At 47.6% G+C, this 18471-nt stretch overlaps 1 protein-coding gene across 1 annotated transcript in view; it reads right to left on the reverse strand.

Moving 5' to 3' along the window:
* The window catches only part of KIAA0040 (KIAA0040 ortholog), a 32768-nt gene extending 19595 nt beyond the window's left edge, over positions 1-13173 (reverse strand). The window contains exon 1 of the mRNA XM_060009668.1: positions 12871-13173. The gene's annotated coding sequence lies outside the window, so the exon portion shown is untranslated. The remainder of the gene's footprint in view (positions 1-12870) is intronic.
* Between the last annotated feature and the right edge of the window lie 5298 nt (positions 13174-18471).

Raw genomic sequence — 18471 nt, forward strand, 5'->3', positions numbered from 1 at the left:
AGATTTCAGGGGGTTGGGAAGGCTCAACATAGCTTTGCTGTACAGTAATGGGCCCCAGGGAAGCCCTGAAAGTTGGTGAGCAGAAGACAGGTAGCAGCGTCAATGTTTCAGAGGCTACATTCTCTTACCTGATCCCTCTTGTAATTCGAAGTATGCCTTGGCCAGAGCAGGATTAAGCCCCACCCTGGGCTCATGGGCAGTCTGCCCTAACTAGCCAGGCTCAGTAATCACAAATATTACAATTAAAAAAAAAAAACCCTTTTATTAATAGCGTACTTTCTCCCTTAGACAAAATCGGATTATGAACTGAAATGACATATGACCAAACCAATCAGAAGGAACCTGCTATTTATCTCCTGATCCCTTGGGAAGGGAGGCAGGGGGGAAAAAATCCCTGATGCAATCACTTCTCCAGTCTAAATGGGCTTGCGTTTATTTATGATTGGGGAAAGTCCTAGCAAAGACCCTGCACTTAATAACTCGTTTTAATTTTTTAACAGCTTCTGCAAACATTTCTTCATCAAATCCACTGTAATGTGAGGAGGGAAGGGATTTCTTGCCCTATTTCACAGATGAATAAACTAAAGAACAGAAATGGGTGTTCAAAGTTTGTTTAAAATTGCAAAGCTGGTCAGTGACCAAGGGCAGACTGGGTCCTAGTTTTCCCATTTCCCAGAGTGATACTCTCCTTACTCCAGTCACTCCTAAAAAGCAGCAAGAGAGGAGCAAACAATGGCAACCAGTCACTTTTCCAGTTTACAAAGCCTTCCATTTCTCAGACTCCCTGAGATTTGTGGTCCCTCCTGCTTTAGGGCCTCAGGGAAGCTTCTTTATCTGAAACCCCCAACTCTCTCCCAATCCCATCCCAATCCCACTCCTGGTCTCTATGCATTTAGTCTCTGCTGAAATATCATCCCCCTTGGGAAACTTTCTGAGACCTCATTATGTTTAGAGCCCCTGTCCTGTGCCCCATCACTGTCCCTGTACTATTACCATAGCCCTCAACCCACTTTAGGTTCATTTTATTTAATCATCTTTCTTCCATTCCCAGTAGGGCATCCAGGGACCTGTTTTGTTCTTGGAAAGTATTTGCTGAATTAATGAATGACCATACTTAGAGACGAGGAAACTGAGGTTCACTGAAATTAAATGAGTTGCCCAAGGTCTCACAGCTGATCGTGGAAGATGGGGCAGTTCTACCCCTAAATATGCAGTGCTCATTCCACTCTGCTACCCTGGTTTCTGGGTTCTCACCCAGCATTGTGGCCAGATAGAAGATACTCAGGAAAAGGAAAAATCTACTAATTGGAATTTCAGTATTCTGGGTTTGGAGAATTCATTCAGCTTGGGCTCAGAGTGTGCTCAGATGCCAGATATTCTGGGGCATTCCAGACTGCAAGCACACTCTGCAGGCCTCTTTTGGGGACTGGCTACCTTTGAATCTCCAGTGAGGCTGTCAGTGCCAAGAAACAGAGATGACAGCAGTGAGACCTGACTTCCAAAGATCACTGGCCTCAAATGGATATGGGCCTTTGCCTCACGGGGTGCCATATTGAATATTATGATTATTTCACTTGAAAGTGAGGTTATCGCCACGTTTTTGGAAAGCCCCAGTTGGCTGTGTTCCTAACATATTTTGGTGTCATGAATTGATAGCATTCCATCTGGTAATTTTCAGATGCCAAGCCGACTGAGTAGAGAACGTGTGTGTGGCATTCAGCATCTCACTGTCTCACTGTCATTACTGCAAAAAGCTCTCCCTGTTTATTTTCCAGAGGGAGGAACTCTTTGCTGGCTTTTTTTCTTCCTTCCCTGAACCTGGGTTGTTGACACAATTGAGTCCAAGGAGGCCAGGAACCGCCCTCTCCCCTCTCTGCAGCACAGCAGCGCACAGTTCAATTCAGTGCACATTAGTTGAGAACCTACTATGTGCGCAAGGAACTTCTCTCTTTTCTAGGGCTCTCCCAGCTGATGCTGCCTAACAAGATGTAGAAACCTGCCAACTACCTGGGTAAGGGATTCCAAACTGAACTAAAGATGTAGACTGTGAAGTCAAGGAATTTAGTTTTTGTTTGGGAAATGGATGAGCACAGGGGAACTATGAAGCATGACTAGTTAGGTGTCCCAGGGGACACTTATGCCAACAAATGGTTATGGGAGCAGCACAGAGGAAGCTGTTAATTCCATGGAGGAATCTAGGCAAGGCTTCAAGGAGGCTGTGATTTGACTTGGCACCTGCAGGGAGAATGGAACGATCAAGTGCAGTGAGGATGAGAATGAAGAGATTCCAGACTGCTCAAGGAAGCACAGCTGGCTCAGAGAAGGAATCCAATCAAGGTGGCCTAGGCACCGGGCCAAGATCTGGGGACTTCGAATCTCCCATTGTTACCATGGCAACAAGCAGCTCACTCCTGCTTGGCCCTCTCCCAGCCAACTGCTCTAATCCATGGCATTCCAGTGGCCTGAGGAGAAGGGCTGCTACTGGGAGACCTTCTCTCCCTCCTTACCTTCTTACTTATTATGACTTGAATGTTCAGGGACAGGGCAGGGGATAACTGATGATACGCTGGGCCAAGGACCTTCAGGGGATGTTTTTCATGTTTAACCATGAAAGCAGATTATTGTGTAAGAAAATTTGAGTGGATAGTGAGTTTTCTGCCTCCTTCCCTCTCGACTCCAAACACGCTTTATTCCTTTGTATGTTCTTAAATTTGGTGATAATCCTGAATTCAAATCTGGGGCTACAAAGGTAACCAAAGCCGGTTCCAGTTGGCACAAGTTCAAAGGGATCTCTCTCTCATACATACATACACACACACACACTTAGCCTATCCATGTAATAATACTGGTAACATTTAGCCCAAGGTTGGTAGAAATCAAATGAGATGTTTGTGCAAGAAGGGCAAACCTAGACCACAGGTTGCAAGCTGGAAGCCCCTGAGTTAGATGTGACCAGTGAAGAGAGGTTGTTTGAACCACAGCTTCCAGCACAGCTGGTCCTGCCCTTATTCCCGCACCGCCTGTGTTACTCTTTCGGGCGGATCAGCTTGGGTCAAAGGTTGCCCCTCCCGCATTCACTAGCTGTCTGACCTTGGAAAGTCCCTTTACCCCTCTGTGCCTCAGTTTCCTCAAATATAAAAGAAGAATCAGAAGAGATTCTGTCATTGAATTGTTATGGAAATCAGATGAGTTAAATCATCTGTATCATGTCGTTAAAGCAGCACATGGCACAGAGTAAGTGTTCCATAAATGTTAGCTTTATCTGTCAGGCCTCGTGGGTGTTGAGCTCGTGAGCCCTGCTATGATCCAGCGGTGGGGAGCTCAAGGATGCAGAAGGGACCACAGTGATTGACGACTGCTGTGTGTAGCATGGCAAGACGCTTTGGTTATCTCAGGCAGAGCCAGTGAGGAATGCTCTGGCCTATAGAACTGCAGCAGAGATTGACCTGTGTACTGTACTGCCCCCACCAGATAGGGTAAGAGAAAGGAAAATTTAGTGGCCTGGGGCTTTTTCTGCAATCATGGGTTACGTAGAGATCATCATGGTTGAACATTTCTGTCCCTCTCTCCTACATTACCTCCTTGACAACGGGTGAAAGATACTGTTGGATACTTGTGCTGTCTTACTATTGTATTCTTATGGTACAGATGCTGTTCATGTCTGCTTTCCCACTTGACTATAGACTGTTTGAGAGTTTTCTCCTCTAGGAATCCCCCATGCCTAGTTCATTGTTGGCACATAGTAGATGCTCAATAAATGCTTGTCCATTTGATTAGTGAACTGACTGAATGGTTATGGGATGGAAAAGACCCAGAGTTGAGAGTGCCTTTGTGAGGCTGTATATTACCTCCTGCAGGCCGGGGTGCCCACATTTTCATTCCTGGGAGACTGAGCCCTCATATCTCCACAAGCTTTGCATTGGCCTCTGCAGGACCAGGTCACGGGTGCTCTAACAGGGTAGGGTTACAGCAGTGAATGGGGACCAGGACGGGGGCCTGTGCAGAACAAGAAGGCCTTGCTTTCACAGTTGGGGTAGGAGCCCAAAGCAGCAGCTTATGGCTTAGGTAAGTTGCTCAGAGCCTGGGGAGCCGGCTGAGCAGGGATGAAGCAGGTGTCAGGGATGCTGAGAGTCACACCACACAGAGCCTGGGTGGTGGGTGAAGAGAGGGTGGCACAGCAAGCAGAGATCCCAGGACAGACTCTAATCCCAGAGGGGAGGCTGTTTCTTCCACCTCTGGATGAGGGGGCAGGACTACGGCTAAGGGCTGGCAGGTTCCTAGGCATAGGCAGTAGGCCCCTGCAGGTGGGATCTGTGCCTGTCTTTGTTTTTTAAATTCCCCACGGCCTCCAGTATAGTGTCTGGCACACACAAAGACATTTAAGAAATGTGTATGAATAAAATGCAGCCAGAGCCACGCTGGGACAGCTCCTGCCTTCTAAAGCAAGGCCAGCAGGGCTCCTAAGAGTTTTTACAGTTCTCCTTTTGTAGAGAGATGCTGAACGTGAACCAGTCTCACTGAAGACCCCTGAGAAAGAGGAGTGAGGATTAGCAACTGGGGAGAGTCTAGACCTTTCTCTGAGGCTACTGATTCTTGTCCCTGCTGGTGAGGTGAATTGCCCCAGATACCGGATAGCCATGAGCTAGGAGTCTTGAAGTAACAACACAACCTTGAGATGAAATGGAGAACGTACAGTTTGGTAAAGTGGTTTAGCAGTTCATTCCAGTTCTGCTTCAGGATCCCAGGCACCTCTGCAGACTCCTCACCTGGGTGTGGGGAGATGTCTTCACAGTCCCCCCCGTCTCCCCACCCTTCTTCCCCCTCTTCTCTTGTCTTCTCGTGTACGCAAGCGTGTTCAGATGTAGAGAGAACAACAGAAGCCCTTCTAGGCTTTTTCTAATTTCCTTCCCCTCGTGCCTGGGCCACAGCTTTTTTGAGAAAGCGTATGAGTTGAGTTCCAGGCATTGGAGTTCCGTAACAGTGTGACAGGGGCTGGAAGTTCCATCGGCAGAAGCACACGTGTTTATTAACCTGTGTTTAATGAACAGCTACTGTGTGCCAGACACTGGGCTCTGGGAATGATGAGGTGGTGTTGCCAAAGGGAGGATGGGGGAGGGTCAAGCCTTACCAAGGGGCACAAAGGCTCATTTATTTATAAATGAAATAACAACTTTGACTTAGATTTTGTCTCCTCTGTTAAGTCTGTCACCTAGAGCCGGGCTAAGTGCACTTCCTCCCTGTTGTGACACCTATCATAACATTGATGACACTGTATTATAATTGCCTCTTTATCCATCCACCAAAGTAGACTGTAAGCTCCCAAGATATTGAACAGCTTCTGATTCATCATTGGTGGCAGCTGCAGAATTTCTTTGTAGGAGAGGCTTACAGATAATACTCTGGAGCCAGAGGAAGAGAACTTTGCTCTTGGTAGAAACCTTAGTTTTCCTCTTCTGTAAAATAGGTATCGTAGTTGAACTGTCATGAGGGTTAAGTGAGAAGTATGTGACTTTCTTAATGCAGTGCCCGGCACACATAAGGTCCTCCATAAATGTTGCTGGTGTTATCTGTTGCTTACTACTCAGCTACACCAAGAAGGATTTATAGTTTACCCAAATATTATCTATCTCAAGCATCCAAATAACTCTGCATCTCTAGGACCACAAGAAGCCAGGTTTAATATCTTTCCTTAAAGCATAAGATTAAAGGCAAGAAATAAGGGACCAGGCGTGGGAAAGCATGCCACTTACTATGCACTTTATCCTCAAGAAAGGGAAGTGAATTTATAAATATGTTGATTAAAATGTGGGAGAAGAGAAAACAGTTTGGTCGTTCCTCAAAAAGTTAAACATAGAGTTACCCTATGATCCAGCAATTCCACTGCTGGGTATCTACCCAAAACAATTGAAAATAGGTACTCAGACAAACCCTTGTACCTGCATGTTCACAGCAGCACTATTCACAATAGCCAAAAGGTAGAAACAACCCAAGTGTCTGTCAACAGATGAATAGGTAAACAAATGGTGGTACATACACACGATGGAATATTATTCAGCCATGAAAAAGCACAAAGCACCAATAAATGCTAAAACATGAATGAACCTTGAAAACATTATGCTAAATGAAAGAAGCCAGACACAAAAGGGCATACATTGTATGGTTCCATTTATAAGAAATATCAGAATAGATAAATCCATAAATGCAGATTGGTAGTTGCCACGGGCTGGGAAGAGGGAGCAATAGGAGGTAACTGCTTACTGGGCGTGGGGGTTTATTTTGCAACGATGAAAGTATTTTGGAAGTAGATAGAGGTGGTGGTTCTACAGCATCATGAATGTACTAGATGCCACTGAATTTTTCACAGTAAAATGGTTAATTTTATGTAATGTGAATTTCACCTCAATAAAAAAAGTGGGAGGAGATAACACAAAATTTCTTGAAAGCTGATTGATGGTTAAATGGAAAAGAATGGTGTAGTTTCCATTATTAATGGTTTGAGAAGTATAACATCACTGATTATCTTTTTAGTGTGTATTTATTCATTCACTCCAATACCAAATGTCAAATGACCACATACCTCAGTGGTTGAAGTATTCCTTATTGAAGGAATAATATTTTTTAAACCACTGAAGACTTATTCCTGGAAAATGTCAGTCAGGAGCATCAGACCTTCTTCCCTGTGTGTCACAGGCTCTGTGACTGTATCCCTTCCTCTTGTCCCAGACAGGGAGGGGGAAATGTAGTATCTCTGTCTGGAAATGAGATATTCTTTCCACATCCAGCCGTGGAAACCTGTGCCGTCCATCCATTGAAAACACAGTAAAAATCAGCTCTTTCCTCAGAGGGGTCAATAATGTCTTGGTGCAAAACTACAAAGAACACAGTAGTTGGAAATCAGCAAGCGCCCTGAGGCACCCGGCGCATCATTGCTGTTTTCCTGAACCAGAGAAGGCTTAGGGCCAAATATCCCACAGGGCAGGGTCTGAGTTTCTAATTTGGAAACCAGGAGAGCTCTGAGCAAGCAGGTCATGTCTGGGTGGTGTGCTGTGCCAATGTGCTCCCCTCTCCCAGGGGAGGTCTCATTATGGGATGGGGTGGGTCACCCACGTAATGAGTCTGGAGGTTTTAATCTAGGCCATGGCCAGGTTGCACTGGCCACTGCTATTCAGCCGACTGTGGGCCTTGGGCAGGAGCAGGGGGATGTTTCAGGTCAGGAACGGAAGGCGGAGTGCGGGAGGGGAAGGTGGGAGCCACCAGTCACTTACAAGAAAGGAGTTTGACAGATGGGGTAGGTCTGCAGGGCTGGCCCTGAGAGTGGTGTGTTCTCTTCCAGCCTTGCCGCTTCTCCCCAGCATGATGTTGAGTAAACCACTGTGATGTGCTCGTAAAGCAACCTGGTGGGTGGCTGGGAGGCAGCAGTGGCTGTCATTTTTGTGTGCCTCAAATTCTTAGCACCACTATTCAGCAAATAGCTACGGAGAGCCTAGTGTGCACACTACAGATTCATGGGAGCAAGAAAAGTTGGATGGACATTTGTTTGCTCCCGGTCCCTGATCACTGGGAAGGTCACTTTGACCCCAGCGTTAGTTCCTGGGTGATTTTGGGCTCGTGTGCCTGAGTGGCTCTCTGGAACGTCAGGCTACGGTGGGACTTTTACAGCAGAAGGGCTTTTGAAAGCCGGTGCCTTGTCCCATTGGTGGAGCTGCATAGGAACCTAAGATTATAAGCGTAGAAAGGACACAGCCTCAGGATCTTCCTCAGGTTGGGGTGGGGAAAGCAGGCTCCGGACTCGCATGCAGCTTTTCTCTTCTCTTATTTAAGGTGGCCGCGGTCACACGTCATTTAGGTTAAGCCCCAGCATGTGCACCGTGTGCCATTCTGTTCCCATTAACAGTAAAGCTAATTGAATGTCCCAGTTTCCCCTGCCTCTTTCTCCGTCCCCAACCCCCAGCCTCCATACACATCTCTAAACCTGTGTACCCCCAGCTTTTCCTTCTCAGGACAATTTGAAGACTAAAAGAACTATAACATACAACTATCCTTATTTTTATTTCATTTTTTTCCCCCATCTCTTCTGCCAGTTTTCTCTTATGACTTGCCTGGAAAACGAAAAGAAATTGCTGATGGGCTTTCCTTAAGCCTGTCCGGCTTGACATTAGGATTGTATCTGCGGAGAATAAAAGTCTACTGAAAAACAACCTAACAGGAAGGAGTTATAGACAGTTAAGAGCAAGGGCAAGTCTGCAATGACTTACAAACACAATCTTCAATTTTGACCAAGAAACACGGCTATGATTCAGTTTTCCTTCATTTCTTAGCAACAAATTCCATGGAGCAGTTTGCTTACAGACGTGGGAGGAGGTCTCTTCCCAGGGCCAGGATTTGGTTCGGACACTGCCATAAGCCCCTTGGGAGCTGCCCTAAGAAAGGAACCTTGTGTTTGTGTGAAGTTCATTTTGGAACTCGGCTACCCTTGCCCGGTCTCCACTAAGGGGCCACAACGTCCCCAGGTGGTGCTCTGTTCAGATGGCCCGGGCTGATGTGGGAGAAATGTCAGAAACCTGAGCTGGTCGATGGCCCTGGGGATTGCCCATCCAAAAATTTGCTGTAGATTTTCCTTTTGCTGCTTGGAGAGGGCAAGTCTATCTGTCACGGTTTTATCTCTTACTGTGCCTGTGATAAGTCTCACGAGCTCCTATGATTCGCTTAGAGCCTTTCTTATCGAATGGTCAGTTGAATGTCATATTTGATGTGTACTGCTGACCCACCCACTGGTCTGGAAACAGTCTTCATGATAAGTTTCATGAAACCCTAAACAGGCTTTAGTTCATTAAGGCACCCAATGCTGTTTTCCTTCTTGAGGGATCTCTGGGAATTCTTGAGAACAGTTTAAGGATTGACATCGAGGAAACAGAAGGGATGGCAGTGGTATGGAGATTGTTTTAAAGGGGGAGATCTGCCCACATCTCCTGAAGGTCTGCTCTGGGTTATCCCCAGAGACCACTCAGGGAAGATTCAGCCTTCAAGTGGAATCTTCTCGCTTTTCCTCTCTGCCAGCACTTGAGCGCCTGCGTGTGTCCCTGTGTGTGAGGCACAGAAGGTCCAGGTGATAGACAGTCCAGAGAGTGTTCGCTATTCCTGAACTTGGATTCTGGTCCCTCCATTAACCAGCTGTTGACCCGGGCACACACTTCCCTCCCTGAACCTTGGGTTGCTCATCTGTGGAGTGAGAGGGAGAGGGGCTGGCTCATCTCTAAAGTATCTTTCCATCTGAAGTCTCTGTGTCTGTGGTTATTTCCTTTTCTTCATTCAACAACCAGCCCCTACAGGGAGTCTGTTTACTTGAAAGTTTGGATGTTGGCGTAAAACTTGAGCTTCCCTGGGTTGGAATATGTCAGGCTTCTCTGGCTGGGAGAAGACACAGAGATATCTAAGCCATCAAAAGATGCTCAGATTCAGGGCCACTACTGGTTCAACTAGCACATTGGTGAGGATTAGGAAAAAAGTGTCCCCTCTGGGTGGACTTGGCTGCAAAGGGGGTGGGTCTGTGGCTTAGCAAGTGGAATCTTGACTGCTTTCAGCCCCATGAGCTCCCAGGAGCCCTTGTGCACCACGCAACCTGCATATGCTTTAGGAGAGCATTTGCTTCTTTGGTCTCTGACCACATTAGGTAAGGAGTTAAAAGAGAAGTGGCCAGAATAGATGCATGTCATTGCTCTGATGGAAGGAGACTTTTATAATTACTGCCTTAAAATATTTCATGCATTTAAAAAGCTGCAAGTCTGGGCCTAAGACGCTGCCCAGATCCTGTACCTACACAGTCCATCTGATTTGGTAACTTCAAGAGGAAAGACTAGTACTACTAGTAAAAACCCCTTACATTTTTATAGAGCCTTACAATTTATGTAGCACATTAAATGTACTTTCTTTTTCAATTTGATTCTGATTCTGACTATTGCCCTGGTGAGATATAATTATCTCCATTTTAAATATAAGGGAAATGAAGCTGAAAGATTCAAAGACTTGTTCAAGGGCAGCTAGTGAGTGGTCAAGGCAAGAATCGAACCCATGACTGTCTAGTTCCAAGTTCAAGGTTTTTTTTCTTCCACACCAGGACACATAAGATCCTGATCTGGGCATTGGCAGCCAGCCCTAAAGGACCACTCTATAGCGGTTTAGAATTAGTCTGAGAAAGTTGTCCTTCTTCTTTTAATGAAGGTAGGACTCTCCCACACAGGTGCCATGACTAGATTTGGGGTATGAGTTCCGGAGGTGTCTCTGCAGATTTTACAATTCAACTAAAGTATTCATGTCTCACACGGGGGAGTGATTCTTGGGGATTTACTTGTTCGGTTAAATGCATCTGTACCACCTGTGTGCCATTTTAGGGTTCTCGCCAACACTTTAGGTATCACCGTGCAAGGCATCTGGGGAAAACCTTGGGAGTCTAGAGAGAGTCATCTGGAAGTCACTGTGTGGTATGAAAATAATACCTGTAGGCCATTACTGACAAATCCAAGACTCTTCAGGGTCAAATGGTCTCACTGACAGTGTAATCAGGCCTCTTTAGCTTCCTTCGACACTGCTTTTCTGTACAGCATCTGAGATAGTTACGTTGGAGCAGCCTCTGCCTCTCCTTGGGCTGCAGACTTGTGTGCCCGCTGCCTCCCATATATCTCCACCTGGACATCCCCTGAGTACATCCAACTTAAATGTGTCTAACATGTTCATCGTTTTCTTCAAAAATCTGCTTCCCAAGTCCACGCCTCCCCTAGTTCATGTGGTTTCCATTACAAGCATCACGGTGCATCTCCCCATCCCCAGCTCAACACCTTATAATCCTCTGTTCCACTCATTCCTCCTTTGCCACGTTCACTTGGTCACCAGGTACCTTTGACTCTACTTCCTAAACACCACTAAAGTCCATGCCCTTTTCTCAGTTCCCTCTGCCATGATCTTAGTTGAGGTCTTCCTTATCTCTGTTCTCATCTCTCCAAGTCCGCCTCCATCTGGCCATCAGTTCTCTCTCCAAACACAAATCTGCCCATGCTGTTTCCCTGTTGAAAAAATGACTTCCCACTGCTCCAGGAAAGAGCTCACCATTCTTTGTACAGTAGTGTAATCCCCATTACTTGCAATTCCCCCAACCTGCCATTGAATTTGCAGATACTCTTTCCTCTGTCTGGAATACCCTTTTCCTGGGAATGCCTAATCATTTTCAAAACCTGCTCCTCCGTCATTTCTGCAGATAATTCCTGGGGGATTTATTCACTCCCTCCTTTGGATTGTTTTGGTGTCCCATAGCTATTGCTATGATGATGTGTATTATTCTGAGCTGTAGTTTGTTGCTCTGTCTCATTTACCAGATTTCATGTCCTCAAATGCAGAAACTGTATCATGATAATTGGACTCCAGGGCCCCGGCATACTGCCTGGCACACAGTGGGTGCAGTAACTGTTGAATGAATGCATGGGATGGAGGTACGTCCCTGTTTGATGAAATCAGTGACTGTGCTTTGTCGAGTGTTCATTACTCTCTTGGGGTTAGTCTTCAGGGAAGAGGACAGAAAAGATCCTTTCTTTATTCCACAGGCTAAATATTAACAAAGTTTGAAGGCTGGAGAAACATTTGTTTTGCAATACATTTCTTTCCTAAAATTGTATCTGGGGTGGGGATGGGGAGCCAGAATTTCAGATGAAGTGAAGGACTTGATCAGATTTTTTTTAATACAGCTGCCTCCCCAGCCCAGCACAGGCGAAAGGTAGACACATCAGACCAGGAGGTTGATGGTGACATCCTTGCTGAATTCTCTAGGCGGAAGTTGCAAACCATTTGTACAGAGGTTAGGAACAACCTAGCGTCAGTGCTGTCTTCCAGTCCTGTTCCTTGTAACTCAAGGCTCTCCCGTTATCCAACAGGACTTCAGAATGAGGGTCCCTTCAGATTAGGTGCAGGTTCTTATGACCTTCAGCTGAGTGAATGAAAGGCAACGGCTTTGGAAGGAAAGTGCTTCTCAGATGCTCAAGTGTACCACCCTTCCTCATTCAGCAGATTCTGTGGAGCAGTCCTGCAAGGCAGCTAGCATGTGGGCTGCCACTGTTCCCTAAGAAATTAGGGCAGTGCCTGTCTGCTTCAGTTTCCCTTTCGGTTAGGCAGGGCTGGTGTTCCCGCTAGCTAATGTCCATAGTTTAACTCTACTATAATGTATTCCTGTGAAACTCTTCAAAATACTAGGGAAACTCACTGTGTCCTCCATTTTACGTTCATGGGCAGGGTGAGGGACTGGGTGTGGGACTGTTGAGAGAGGTAAAGAAGTTAGCAAGCGGTCTGTGTCAAGGCAGATCCCCCCAGAGGCTCGGGGAAGAGCAGACAGGTTCCCATTCCAGCCCTGGCTCCAGGCCATATTTTCGCGGTGGCCAGTTTCTTAGACCCCTTGAAAATTTGGCTTCACCTAGGATAATTTAGAAACCTCTGAGCCTGGGGTGATTTTTGGAGGGTCTCAGGTCTTGACTTTTTTTGTTAGCAAACTGAATGTCCCTCTGTCCCTTTCAAGCCGCTCCTGCCGGCAGCTGTTGTCAACGGGAGTCGGAGAACTCCACCCCAAACCCCACTAGGAACCCATGTGGACTCAGCCCAGAAGCAGAAGTAAGGCTGCCAGGAATCCTCGCAAAGCAGGGGGACGCTGCGAGTGAAGTTGCGAAGGGGCAAGAGGCTGTTTGGAAACAATCCTTAAATTTCACTTATCTAGGGGGCTAGTCTCAATCTTCTGAAGAAAGGAGGGAGTGGGAAGCCCCCTTGCAAACGGAGGGCCGCTCAAAAAGTGTTTTAAAACACACACACACAACAACCACAAAAAATCTTGAGACTCACCCTTGAGTCCACTGGAGGGCTTCCTGCAGGCGTGGTCGCTCGGGGGTCCGCCGGGTGCTGCCCGTGCACCAGCGATCGGGCGCAGGGACGAGGTCCTGGTGTCTCGCTGGAAGCCCCTGCGGGTCCCGCGCGGGCCAGGCCCAGGTGGAGGGTCAGCGGGGGCCGCCCTGCGCTGCGCGTACCTGCCTCCGGCTTTGAGAAAGGCGCCCTCTGTGTTCCCTGCCCTCCCGCTGGCCGACGCCTCGCATTTTTGAGGTTTCACTCCAACTCCGTCCTGCCCCTGATGTCAGAGGCTCGACTTCCTGAATCAGACTCGCTCCTTCTCCCGCTCCCTGGGCTCGGCCCAAACTCGCCACCCTGGGGCCCGCGGAGGACGGCTGCCCTTGGACTTGGGCGCACACGGCCCAGACTCGCCCTCGCTCCCACCCCGACTTCCCGCCAGTTACCCCCTCCCTGCCCCGCCCTTAAGTGTCGGTGCCCTGTCGGTCCCGGAACACGCCTCCTGCAGGACACAGCTGCTCAGGAGCCTGCGGAACCAGTCCCAGTCGCTTTCACGGAGGCACCAAAGTTCCCAGGGATCTGAGACCTAATTCGGGGAAAAGTGGGCTTAAGTGAAAATAGCCCAGCCCTTCCTAATGGAGCAGCCTTCTTGGAAAGGGGGTGGGAGGTGTTGGAGAGGGAGGCCATGGGGCAGATTGGGTGAAGGCTCCAGTGCCTTATCTGGACAAAGGACGTGATGGGCTCCCCTGGTCAGCACGGTGTGTTTGGTGGGGTGCACGCAACACCTTGGAAAAGTCTCTGCACTGCTTACCAAAGGCAATAAGAAACGGTGTGCTCCAGCAGGAGCTGTCAGAAGCAGAGATGGAGGGGAAAACTGCCTTCACAAAGTTCTCAAAGGTGCTTCCCCTCTCATCCTCAGTTGCCCTCTATCCACTTTTTATTCAGAGCTGGTGGGTCTGGAGTCCAGCACCTGGAAAGCTAGGAAATGAAAGAGCTGCACCAGTGTGGGATGGAGGACTCCAGACACAAAGCTTCTGATTACCCATGGCAGGGAGCTCAGTGTCTCCCAGGTACTGTGTGTGTGGGGGGAGGGTGGGTTGACGACAGAACCTGGCCCTGGAGTGTCTAGGGGCCTCTTCAGAGGTCCTCCCATGACGTGGACCTGAGATGCTGCCCTCTTGGACTATTTTTGCCAGGTGCCCAGGTGCCAGGTGCTGAGCCGTGTCTTGCCCACCAGCTCCTGTGCTTGAGTGCTGGTGTCCTTTGGCCTCTGCGTGTGGGTGTTAAAATGACTAGTGCAGCCAACTGTTTCGACTGAGGAATAAGAGATCTGTTTCTGTTAGCGATGGAGAAACCAAATGGCTCTGAGTTGAAAGACCAAAGAGAAACCCAGCCTTCCAGTCAGAAATGCCAAAGATGATTAAGGAAAGAGAGAAAAGGAAGTTTTCCTCCAATGGAAGGAAATTAGATGAGACCTTCTTCCCAGAAACCCAGGTGGAGAAAACTTAGTCTGGATTTGAACAAGAGGGGAAAGGTGGGTCCCAGAAGCAGGTGGGCTAACAGGTGGTCAGGTAGGGCCAGCAGAGATTGGAAGATTGGGCTGAGGAGATTGCTTAGAAGTGTCCAGATGAGGGGCTTCCCTTAGTCGATGTGCTAACCAAGATGGGAGACGCTCAATCTGTAACCACATTTTGAGCTTACAACTGTCTACCTACATAGAGTTGGTTCCTCTGACACTCTCGGAGTTTAAAGCCAGAGGCTAACAGAGCCCTGAGCAAGGGATGGGGTAGGGGCAGGGGGCAAAGTGAGGCCTTGAATGCTGGCCTGAGGATTTGGGAGTGGAGATTTCCTTTCATGCTAAGGACACTTGACACTGTGCCAGGAGCTTTGCCCATAACATATCATTCAGCCTTTCACAACACAGCTATGAGACGTAGTATCCTCGTTTTACAGATGAGGAGACTGAGGTTCAGAGTAGCTAAGTAACTTCCTCCCAGTCACATAACTCATAAATGGTGGAACCCAGATTTGAGTCTGTTTCCAACCCCTCAATCCATTCTTTTACTACTATATCATCAAGTAGAGGAGGAAGTCACCTTCTGTTAAGGAATTCCACATTGGAGCAAGGGTCATGTTCAGGCCTGGAATGAGGCCTATTGAGGAAGGGCTACAGAAGATGCCTTCCTGGAAATCTAGAGCAACATTACAGATTGGCTCTGGCCTACATGACAATTTTTAGGGTTGCTTTTCAGAGAGAACGGGAAGAAATTAAACAAGAGAAACTGAGGCAGTTGATTTGAGCTTAGGGCTTGATGGACATGCCTGTCGATGGTGGGAAGAAAATCTCGGGCCTCTCCATGAGGTGGTGTCTCTGTGATGCCTCAGTAAGTGAGGAAGGCCAACAGCTTCTGTGGCAGAGAAGGCAGTGGGCAAGATGGCGGATTCGCTCACATTGGTTTGCCAAGGCTGCCAAGTCTGTTGAGGAACTGGCATTGCTAGGAAGATGCAATTATGGTAGAAGTACAGGAGTGGGCGACTGGCCAGGATGTTCTCACTCGGGGCGGATGACGCATCCCTTACAAAAAAGCATGTTAGAGCATCCACTTACTATTTTATTCTCTAGGCAGTGATAATCCCAAGTCTGATGACCTCATGCATGGCCCCAGGCCACCATGGTGCTGTTACCTTTTGCTTAATCCTCATTATTTTTCATATTTTTCGTAAAGATATTTGAGAGTGGTCAAGAGGTTAGTGGGCTCTAAATGGAGTGAAACAGAGCATTAACATCTAATTAAGAAAAAAAAAGAAGCCGAAATAAGCACGTTTGTGAACTGAGACTGGAGATTTGAGTGACTTCCCCCTACTAACTCTAGCACCTGCTGAGCTCTGGTTTCACATCAATATATTGGGGACAAAAGGTGTTGCTTGCCTCTCAGAGGGTTGTGAAAATCAAGGGGGTATTTAGCATAGAACCTTAGCCTGCTGTGAAGGCCAGGACTGCCACACTAGCTTTTCTTTCTTGAAAGTGCCCCGTATCAGACGGGTTAACTTTCACTATTGGCCTTGTGCTGCCTGAAGACACTGTCCCATCAGTTTGCAAACCCTCTGAGTCCAGAAGCCATGTCGAATATAATGTGTGTGCACCAGGACAGTGCTGCGCCCAAATGGGCCTATTCTTCAGGGAGGGAAAATATTAAATTGAGAACATTATCTTACTCTCACCTTAACCGGTGGTATGTTCTTGGCTGCAACACTTGGGCGAGGGTCTAAAAGTGTACACGGGTACTTCAGAAAGTACCTGAACAGCAGCCTGGATCCTTAAGGCACCCACTGGAAGTGAGAAGGGCTGTTGACAAGATGCAGGCTGTTAGGAGGAAATGGTCAGCTTATAAGTGGTGTGGATGAGATGAGCACAGACTTGTGCACCAGATCCTGAAACGCAGCAGCACTGCGGAACCACGAGGGAGGCAAGTTCAGGAGAAGTCAGTGGAAATACTACACTGCGCGGCAGGTAGTGAATTTATGGGATGGCTTATCTCCCGGAGGCGGCACAAGCTGGCAACATAAATGGATTCCAGAGGGGTCTGGACAGACAGGTGAATGGCAGAGCCGTAAAGGAGTGCTGCAGGAAGCTGAGATGGACTCCATGTGGTCGGGAGTCAGGGTGGCCCGACGGGCCCTTTCACCACGTGCACATGGGGTCTTTGTGGACAAGAGCCCTGGCCTGGTTTTGAGCCAGTGGGCATCCCTAATTCTACAGTCTCCATGGCCTTTGCCTCATGAAGGTAGCAAAACCTTGTTCTTTTTACCTTAGCCAAGTATTTTCTGCAGATGCTATCTTTTATTTTTAGTCTCATTCGTGTTCAGTTTTAGCAGGTTATCCAAAAAACAGTGAGTTTTCCAGCTAAATTATAACTATTCTGAGAAAGCATTTCCTCTCCCCGCCTCCACCCACCCCTCACTCCTGCCCACCCCTTACAGCCCTTTTCAAATGCATTGCTTTTTCATTTTGGCTTTGGATTTCTAAACAGATTTTGAGAGCCTGTTTTCATACCAGTTATTATATTTATCTCTTGCAATTAAATCTCTGTTCCCTAAACTGTCTAATTCTGACATAAATTACTCTAATTATGAAAGCTCCTCTAAAAAGAGCAGTGACAATATACTTTTCTTGGGAGCTCTTTTCCATGCAGCATCCAAAATGTCTTCAATGCTGCATCCAAGATGCCAGGGAAATATTACTTTTATAACTGTAGCTCCAAATCTTGACATTGGGGGAAGTTCAGGAAACTCTTCAATGTCTCCTCTGATAATCACCATGTCTCCCCACACACCTGTGCCCCTCTGTTCCACGTGCTTTATGCTTTCTTGAGCGCTCCTGTAAGTTCTAGAGATGGAGCACCCCTTCCAGCAGTGGGGCTGGTGAGGGGTGGTGATAGCTCGGAAAGCCCTTTGTTTCTACCTCTGGGGCATGAAGGGGCTCAGTTTTCATTTTCCGTTTCTGCCTCCCAGCCTCCTGGGGCTGTGTCTCGAAAGCTCTTTCTCCAGCACTGTCTCTGGAACTGGCAGCACCGCACGACGGAGCGCTCTTTGTTGGGGTTCATCACTGGCTTAGCGCACATGTAAACAAAGGGCCTCAGTATTCCATTTTTCTGGCAGGGGTCTCAGGGTGGGAGGAGGGCTCCACAGAACTCTCATTTCGCCTCTCTTTTTGGCTCCCCTTGTCTCCTGCTCTCGGTTTACTGATCAACTTATTGAGTGAGCCCATCGTGTGGGTTTCATATAGCATTGCCATGGCCTAGGTAAAACATTTCTTGTCACTTTGTCAGAGAGACCTCTGGAAAACCCCAGCTTGCCCTGCCCAGGCATATTCATTCTGGAAGAAGTTTTTGTGAAGACTGGAATTGTTTATTCCTTTTGCCCTGAGGGCCCACAAAGTAACTGTGCCTTTGAAATTTGCTTCCTTAACTAGTTCAGTGACTCAGAACATCATCCTTGCTGCAAGCAACCTTCCTTTCCCTAGGCTGCCGCTTTCATAACAGGTAAAAGGAAGGGCTGACAAAACCATAAGATAACAGTTTAGCCTTCATTTACCAAGTTGCAGAAATACACTCACCCTCTCCCTCTGTTTTTTTTTTTTTTTTTTTGCGGTACGTGGGCCTCTCACTGTTGTGGCCTCTCCCACTGAGGAGCACAGGCTCCGGACGCGCAGGCTCAGCGGCCATGGCTCACGGGCCCAGCCCCTCCGCGGCATGTGGGATCTTCCCAGACCGGGGCACGAACCCGTGTCCCCTGCATCGGCAGGCGGACTCTCAATCACTGCGCCACCAGGGAAGCCCTCTCCCTCTGTTTTAACTGCGGTTGACTTATTGCTTCCTATGTGCCAGGCAGCTTATGCATTTTTATGCATTTTTATGCATAAAAATAAATGCATAAAAATATTTTATGCATTTTTAACACTATGAGATACTATTATACTTATCTAAGAGATAAGGAGAATGGGATTTGGAAAATTGTTAATTTTGCCAAAGATCAGGTAGATGATGGAAGGCAGAAATCCCAATAAACAGAAACCCATTCATTCAGCATATATGTGTGTGT

The sequence above is a fragment of the Delphinus delphis genome, chromosome 1 (assembly GCF_949987515.2).
Source record: "Delphinus delphis chromosome 1, mDelDel1.2, whole genome shotgun sequence".
In the NCBI taxonomy this organism is placed as follows: Eukaryota; Metazoa; Chordata; class Mammalia; order Artiodactyla; family Delphinidae; genus Delphinus; species Delphinus delphis.